Source organism: Pteropus medius, unplaced genomic scaffold (genome assembly GCF_902729225.1).
Source record: "Pteropus medius unplaced genomic scaffold, Ma_sr-lr_union100, whole genome shotgun sequence".
NCBI classification, from domain to species: Eukaryota; Metazoa; Chordata; class Mammalia; order Chiroptera; family Pteropodidae; genus Pteropus; species Pteropus medius.
Genome location: NW_024351729.1, coordinates 18,640,729 through 18,649,240, shown reverse-complemented (window position 1 = coordinate 18,649,240; position 8,512 = coordinate 18,640,729). Strand labels below are relative to the sequence as shown.

Sequence of the window (8,512 nt, the reverse complement as noted above, 5' to 3'; positions counted from 1 at the left end):
AAAAAAAAAGCCTCCATCACCAAAAAAACTCACAATAACAGAGGTATATCAAAGTGACACAGCCAACAAAAAGAGTTCACAAAAAGTATAAAACTAAAGCAATTTGAGCAACAAAATTAAGCAAGTTGTATTGAAACATAACCCAAAATATAAAAAAAAATTATGAGTTCATATTGATATGAATAAATGATTATATAAATAAATAGAGAAGAATGTGCACACCTTCTGTGAAGAAGAATTCCAAATAATACATGTAGATGCACCACATTGCGGAAGGGTGGCATGACACCCCACTCCTTAAGTTTGCACTGCACATGGTGACTTTCTTCCAAAAAGTGCAATATGAAAAGGGGGCAAAAAGAGCAACTTTACAGTGGAGAAACCTGACAAATGCTACCTCAAAAACCCATAACCCCAGACTAATCATAAGGAAAACATAACACAAATCTTAATTGAATGACATTCTACAGAATACCTTACTAGCACTCCTCAACACAGTTAACATCATCAAAAGCAAGAAAAATATGAGACATCATCACAGCCAAGAGGTCCTGCAGAGACATGCTGACTAAATGAAATGTGGTATCCTGGAACCAAAAAAAAAAAAAAAAGAACATTAGGTTAAAACTAAGGACATCTGAATAAAGTGTAAACTTTAGCTTAAAATAATGTATCAATATTGGTTTATTAAACATGACAAATGTACCATATTGATGTAAGATGTTAATAATAGGGGAAACTGGGTGTGGTTATATGAGGCCTTTCTGTAATAGTTTCACGACTTACGGGTAAATCAAACTATTCTAAAATTAAAAGTTTCTTTTTAAAAAAATTACTTGAATCTCGAATTAAGTGTCACCTTAAACAAAACTTATCCTTTGACCTTTCTCTTATTTGAAATAATAAATTAGTTTTGTTTGAGAAAGTTTCTATCGGGCTTTCTGTCACCTGCCATTCAGTAAGACGGAGCTGATCTATTGACTCTGTAGAGAATCTTTGTTTTCATACTATTTGGAGATATCCTTTACTGACAAGCAGGTTTTTCTAAAAATGTCTTATGTAACGTACCTATGTGCACTGAGACCTGAAAAAGCTTTTCTTCTCACACAAAAATACACGTCGCTTTTACACCCAGTAGAAAACTGAGTGGGTTATTTTAGAAGTCCAAGGCACCCTTCTCTGTCTTGTCTTCTAGTCAGGCACTTCCTCATCTGTAGATTGAAAAGAGAAATATAAAAAGAAGTGGTTAAGAGAGCAACAATGGCAATGATTGGAGTGAGACAGGAATTAAGCAGGGAGCAGAGACAGATTGGAGGTAGGAGTTGGAGAAGGGGTAGACAGAAAAGGAAGTCTGACTTAGGAGTCCATCGTGATATTTCCCGGCAGTGGAGTCTTGCCATGGAAATACTACTATTCAATATTCAGTGGGGTGTGTAGCTGTTTCCAAGACAGCCATTAAGGTGGAGCTTTCTTCCAGGCATTGCAGGTTCAATTGCTACATTCCCATAACTGAAAGCAACAAACCAGATTTATCTAAAGCATTTTATAATCCCTGATTGACTATAATGTTTCTTAGCATGTCCATAATTATCCACACCACTAAAAATAAAGAAGGATGAAGAAAGCAAGCAAGGAAGGAAGGAAAAGGAAAAGGGAAGGAAAAAAAAGACAAGAAAAAGGAAAAAAGAAAAGAAAAAACTTTTACTCTAAAACATATACCTGCAATGCTCAATTCTTATGGGATGATAGAAAACAGTTTTAATTTTTTCTTTTTTAAAAGGTAACTCTTTTTTTGTTGTTCCTCCAGTGGAAAAGGAGTGACAGTGGATGGGCCAGATAGCACATTGTAACCAGAAAGCTCATTTCCTGGGAATGGTGGAATAGAGAGTTGTATCTCAAAGAATTTAACTGAGTCAGAGGGCTGAGTGTAAACTGAATGTCCAGAACCACACAAATCACAAATTCGGGGAAAATGAGATTAATGGATTAAATGGTAGATGACAGGGAAAAATCCAAGACACATGTGGAAATTTAAAAAGAGTCATATTGTAATGAAAAAATGCTGTATTTGTTATGATAAACAAATTATTCAGTTTAATATCCATATTTGCTTTATACCCTACTTTGATCTAGATTTTTTTATGACATCTTTTATTTACATACTTAAATAGTCAATGCCTCGGCAAATGTTTTTTACATAGAAACATTTGAAATATTTAAAAAGAAATAAGATATAAAATATTGATATGAGCGAACTTACCAGCCAGAGAACATTTAAATAGGGACCATTCATTGTTCCCAGAGACTGAGGAGGATGAGAACTATTCCTGGATGATCAGGAATTTTTAATAAACATATCAGAAAGTCCAATGGCTCCTGGATTTATACTTGAATTTAAGAGGAAATAAATATTTTATGTTCTAAGAAAGCTCCAGTAATGAAAAACTGTTTTCAATAAGATCATTCACAATTTGGGCTTCTGAGAGTGAAAAGTAATCTACATGGCTATATGAATGCAAAGACCCCTGGGCTAACTGCTCACCACCACTCAAAGCCCTTTCAGCCACTGTTGCCTACACACCTCCGTGCCACGGTGACATTACCCACATGAAGGCATCTACTTCTTGAAGAAGAAAGCTGAGCATAATATACAGCCTTAAAAGGCATAATACAGAAGCCATTTCATGACTGACTTTCCAACGATGAGAATGATGATAGCTGACATAGGATGACTGAATGTTTTATCTGGAATACTTTATTTGATCCCACAACAATCCTTTGAAGCAATTTACTAAGGGAAGGATGAGGAAAGTGAGATGCAGAACAAATTAGTAACTTGCACAAACTCCCTCATCTAGGCAATGCTAATGGCTGAACTCTTTACACCTCCGATATGGGAGGCGTGGTGGTGAGACTCACCAATGTGCCCTCTTGCAGCAGCCTTTTCTCTTATTTTGGTCTCTATGTGCAATAATGAAAACCTTCCCTTGGCGTTAACCTGCCCATTCAGGGTCAGGATCTTTTTTTTTTAATATATATATATTTTTAATTTTTCAATTATAGTTACATACAATAATATATTAGTTTCAGGTGTATAACACAGTGATTAGACATTGATATAAGTTACAAAGTGATCACCCCAATCAATCTGGTACCCATCTAACACCATACATAATTATTATAATATTATTGACTATATTCCTTATGCTATACTTTACATCCCTATGACTATTTAGTGACTACCAATTTGTACTTCTTAACCCCTTCCCCTTTTTTACCCACCCCATACCCCTCCCATCTGGCAACCATCAAAATGTTCTCGGTATCTATGAGTTTGTTTCTGTTTCGTTTGCTAATTTTGTTCTTTAGATTTTACATTTAAGTGAAATCATATGGCCTTTCTCTTTATCTGAATAGAGTAAGTCAGGGTCAGGATTTACAGCAACTTTTACTACATTCTAAACAAATAAGGATATATTTCCTTCACAATGTATTTCAGACATTGATCCACATTCATATATAGAGATGTGGCACATTCTTTTTAGTGGCTATATAGTACTCCTCTATGTTGCTGTATCATAATTTGTTTAAGCAGACTTCAGGCCATTTTCCAGTCTTATTTTAAGCCTTGGCACTTCACCCAACCTAGGAATGAGAATGATCATCTTCCTTTCTTTCTAACCAAACTCGACTGGAGTGGAAGGCTCAAGAGTGTACCATACACTCCCAGGGACATGCTCCTCCTTTTGTTTTCATCTCTGGAATTCCTTCAGGCAATTCATTGTTGAGTATCATATGGAAGTTTCTCCTAAATATGTAATAAAATATTTAACATTTAAAGTTTTCATAATTAGTTTATGTTTTCAAATGTTTGAAAAAAATTAAATGTAACACAATTAAAGGTTCAGAGAGAATTCTAAAATTCTCTATTCTGGTAAAATTTTCCAACTTGTTTTCTTATCGTTAGTATTCATGATATATTTCTTCAAAGTAACAAATAACCATTACATTTTGAAAGCTGATATTTAGGTTACAATGACTGGTCAATTTTAATAAACAGAAGTGTGAAAATATTTACATATTCAGCAGAGCTCTGGCTTATTTGTATAAATAAAGTTCACTTTTTTTTTTAGTGGCTGCATTTTACTCTTTAATATACATATAATGTGATTTATTTCACCTTCCACAATATAATGCCACCATAAGCAATATTAGAATAAAATCCACGTACATATAAACTTAATTAATGGTTCTTTGATTTTTATGGTATAGATTCTGTAGCATGGTAGATCTGGCTCAAAGGATATATTTGTTTTTAATTTCAATAGTTGTTGCCAGATTACCATTCAAAAGGAACTGAAAAGCCTCACATTTACATCTGCAATGTATGTATATATAAGATTACCATTCAAAAGGAACTGAAAAGCATCACATTTACATTTGTAATGTATGTATGTATTGCTTTCTCTTTAATTTTTGACTCGGCTGGAGGTAACATGACATCTCAATGATACATTAATTCTCATTCCTTAACAGTGAATTATAGTGTTTTTTTTTATGTTTGTTGCCATTTCAATTTGCAACATTTTATTTTATTTTTATTATTATTTTTTTAGTCGCGGTAACCCTTGGATAACCTCACAGATTTCAAGGACCTTGTCAGTTTACAATCCCTTATTTTTTTATTTTTTATGCCTACAGCACCTGGTCTTCCTAGGTGGTCTCCCATCCAAGTACTAACCAGGCCCAACCCTGCTTAGCTTCCGAGATAAGACGGATCTGGCTTGTTCAGGGTGGCATGGCCATAGACCAATTTGCAATTTTTTTAAATTGTACTTTATCCTCTTCCTCTTTTTGATGTTTCTTGTCAATTTGTAAGAGTTGTTTGCAAATGATTAATATGAGGCCTTATCATATCAATTATTTTGCAAATACTTGTCTATATTTATCGTCTTGTTATTGACTTTACTTATAATATATTTTGAAATAAAAAACTTTTAATTTTTATATGGTAAATTATGGCTATATTTTCTTTTATGTCTTCCGGATTTGCAGTCTTGATTAAGAATATTTTGCCAAATCTTAGATGTTATAAACACTTTCAAATTTTAAAAACTCTCAAGTTTTTTTCTTATTTTCCATATTTAAATTTTTAATTCATCTGGAGTTTACTTTTATGTAGCACATAAAATAGATTCCAATTTTATTTCTTCCAAATGGATAACCAATAAGATAATGTTAAAAAAAAACTTCTCCTTTCTCATTGAATATGCCATCATTTTGTATATTAAATTCTCATTTTACTGAGATTTATTTATGAAATACTTTTTATATTTCTGTAACTTTTGTCTATTTCTATGTGGATGTTACATTGATTTGTGTTTAGTGGTTTTTCAATTTTTATGTTCAGATATCTGAAACATCAAGTCCCTTTTTCTGGTCCTCTTATTTTTAGTTCATTTTAGGCAATAAACATTAATATTATTTTATACATGTGCCCTCCTCCTAAAAAAGCACATTGGGATTCTAACTAGAACTGCATCAAATATATATATTAATTTTAAAAGAATTGACTTCCTCATATTAAGTCTTCCTGTCCAAGGACATAGTAAGCTTTTCCATTTGTTCAATTTTGTTTTATGTCTTTCAATTACATTTTATAATTTTATATCATGAAATATTTCAAACATATATAAAAGTATGACAAATCATTTTCTACGTACCTTTTACAAAGATTAGATTCTTTCACTTGAGAAGATATTTTACATTATAACAATTCCCAATTATGATGAGTTCCTTGATTTAAATGCCTTTGTTTTGCCTTGTGAAGCATTTTCTATGATTTTATTTCATTTGACTTATTTAATAGTTATCAAATATAATCAATGTCCTCTAAATCTATTTTTCAGGTAAAATTCTATTTAGTTTTTTGTTCTGTTCTAACTCATTTTGATCAATATATCTGCATTGATTGCTTCCTCTTAGTATATTGCACTATAAAACACCAAATAAATAATAAATAAACTTGGTACATTCAAATAAAAGATTTAATAAGTTAAGATCCGAATTGATTTAGGTTTCATTATTGCATACTACATTCTCTTCCATGAACAGGCCTTCTAGTCTTCACTTTCTCCTTTTTTGCCTTCCTCATATGCAAATTTCAGAGTGCCAAAAACTCTACAAGTCATTTTTTGGTCTTGAGAAAAAAGAAATGGAGTCAAAAATGTAATATTCAATACAATACATGTTAATTAATTTCTTACATATATAATGCTCAGTATTAGGCATCAATGATAAGAGAGAAATAGGGATTCAAAACTGAATAGCACATGGTTCCTTGTTCCAAGAAGCTTACCATCTAATAGTAATTCTAATTTGAAAACTTACTCAAGAAAAAAATAACTGTTTCAGCAATATATAATATCATAAAATTGGAAAATGTTACCCAAACAATGAGAGAGTATAAAAAAACACAGCTTTGGTTAAGAATAAAAGTGAAGGCTACCTAGGGAAAAAAATCCAAAAAAATTAAAGAGAAAAAGTGGATTCTATAATACATGGTGATGTGTAACCATATAGAATACATTTTGAAAATAAGTTTGAAAGTTTTTCCAAGTAGTTCTCTAAGTGTAGTGCTCGAACTAGCAGCAACAGCATCACTTGGAAAATTGTCAAAAATACAAATTAGAGGGTCCAACATGGACTTATTAAATCAGAATGTCTAAGATAAGGCCCAGTAATCTATGTTTTAACAAGCTGTCCAGGTGATCTGATGAGTACAAGTTTAAGAACCATTGCCCTACCACATTTTTTGTACTAGTTTTCCAATAAATGTCTTCAATGCATCTGGATGTAAAAGGTGCAAAAAGAGTGCTCCTAAGCAGATGTTTGGTACAGTGCTCTGGAGGCTTCTCTGGCTATTCATTCAGTAGTTGGTGGGGTCACCAGCATGTGCCAGATGGCTCCTTAACTAACTTTGATCTCTGGATAATCCACCCCATCTATTACTTCCTAATCACAAATGCTTTTTCCAGTAGATAATCATATCCATTGTTACCTTAATTACTACCCAGAAGGGGTCAGATGGCATTGCTTACAAAGGGAGACAATGACATTAATTCCACCTCCAAAATGGATATTATTTACTTGCCCTGGGAAGTAAAAAAAAAACAAATAATGATCAAGAGTCTCAAAAAAAAAAAAAAATCTCTGTACATACACAATGCATTTTAACAGTCTTGTTCCACACTTTTTAAATAACTGGGAATCTGAGCAAGACAAATAAGAAAATTAATGGAACTCACATCATGAAAATAAGTTTGCCACTGAAGGGATACAGATGAGTGCATAGTATTTGACTTCATCCAGATGGAACTTGCAGGTGTGTTAAGTTATATAATACAACCCTTAATGTGAAAAAAAAAAAAACCTGTATATGTAAATAAGTAGTGTTATCTATTAATTTTATTGATTTTTAACTAAAAATATAGGCATAATATGCCTCTTTACTGAACCATAAATTTTATCATTTGTTCTAGAGCATCATCATCATCACCTGGCAGGTGAAGTAGAACAAAGGCAGATGAAGATCTAGAAACACCTTTTTTAACTGGCATTTAATGCCTGGTGGAGTCATAATGCTCAAGAAACTGAGGGAAAAACCCAAGAGCAAGAAGAGAATATTGGTGACCACAGGCAATACAACATAGTCATAAACAGTGCAAGATCTGGAGCAACCATTTATCAACGGGGTGACATTGGAACAGTTACTTAACCCTTGTGGGCTTCAATTACTTATCCAAAAAATGAGATTATAAAATAATTTATATGGAGCTGTAGCAAAGCTTCTGAAACATAATAAGAGCTTAATAAATCTGATATACTATTAATTATTTATATACACTCATCTAAGACGAGTATGCCTCCCGGGGCTTAACAGAGCTCCCCAATTTTAACTACTGGTGTGATGATAAAGCTGAGCATGGTTTCCTCTGAAGCACTCCAAGATGTCTCCCCCAAATTTCTGTTACCCCAGTGGTTCTCTTCAACTTGTTGTGGTATGGAGCAAGCAAGAAGTGGAAGCCTGAGGGCATTGATTCTCAAAGTGTGTTCTAGCCATCAATAAAGAAAATTTCTCTAAAATGATTCCTTTATTTCTATTTATAGCTATTTTAAAAACTGAAGATAATTCTCCCCAAAGGAGCTAAAACCTTAGTGAGAAAATATGCTAACAACAGGTCATCCAGGGATAAATGTCTCTAAATTCAGTAAAATTGACAGTAAGAGAACAAATAAATCAAGTTTAACCTGGATTTCATTATAGTCAAAATATGTGAAAATACTTGATTATCTAACCACTAAATTAGAAATGTGAATTATAATGTTGCAGTTAATTAACTCATAGTCTTAAGTTTCTGAGACCATAATAAGTATCCATTTATCGTTCTGATAGTCGAATTCTAAAAACAATCACTACCACTTCATTTCAATTTGCTGTTTAAATAAATGT

The 8,512-nt window shown here is 32.6% G+C and overlaps 1 pseudogene; it reads right to left on the bottom strand.

Annotated features, from left to right (window-relative positions):
- Positions 1–4,692: 4,692 nt before the first annotated feature.
- Positions 4,693–4,810, bottom strand: LOC120587946 (uncharacterized; annotated as a pseudogene).
- Positions 4,811–8,512: the final 3,702 nt, after the last annotated feature.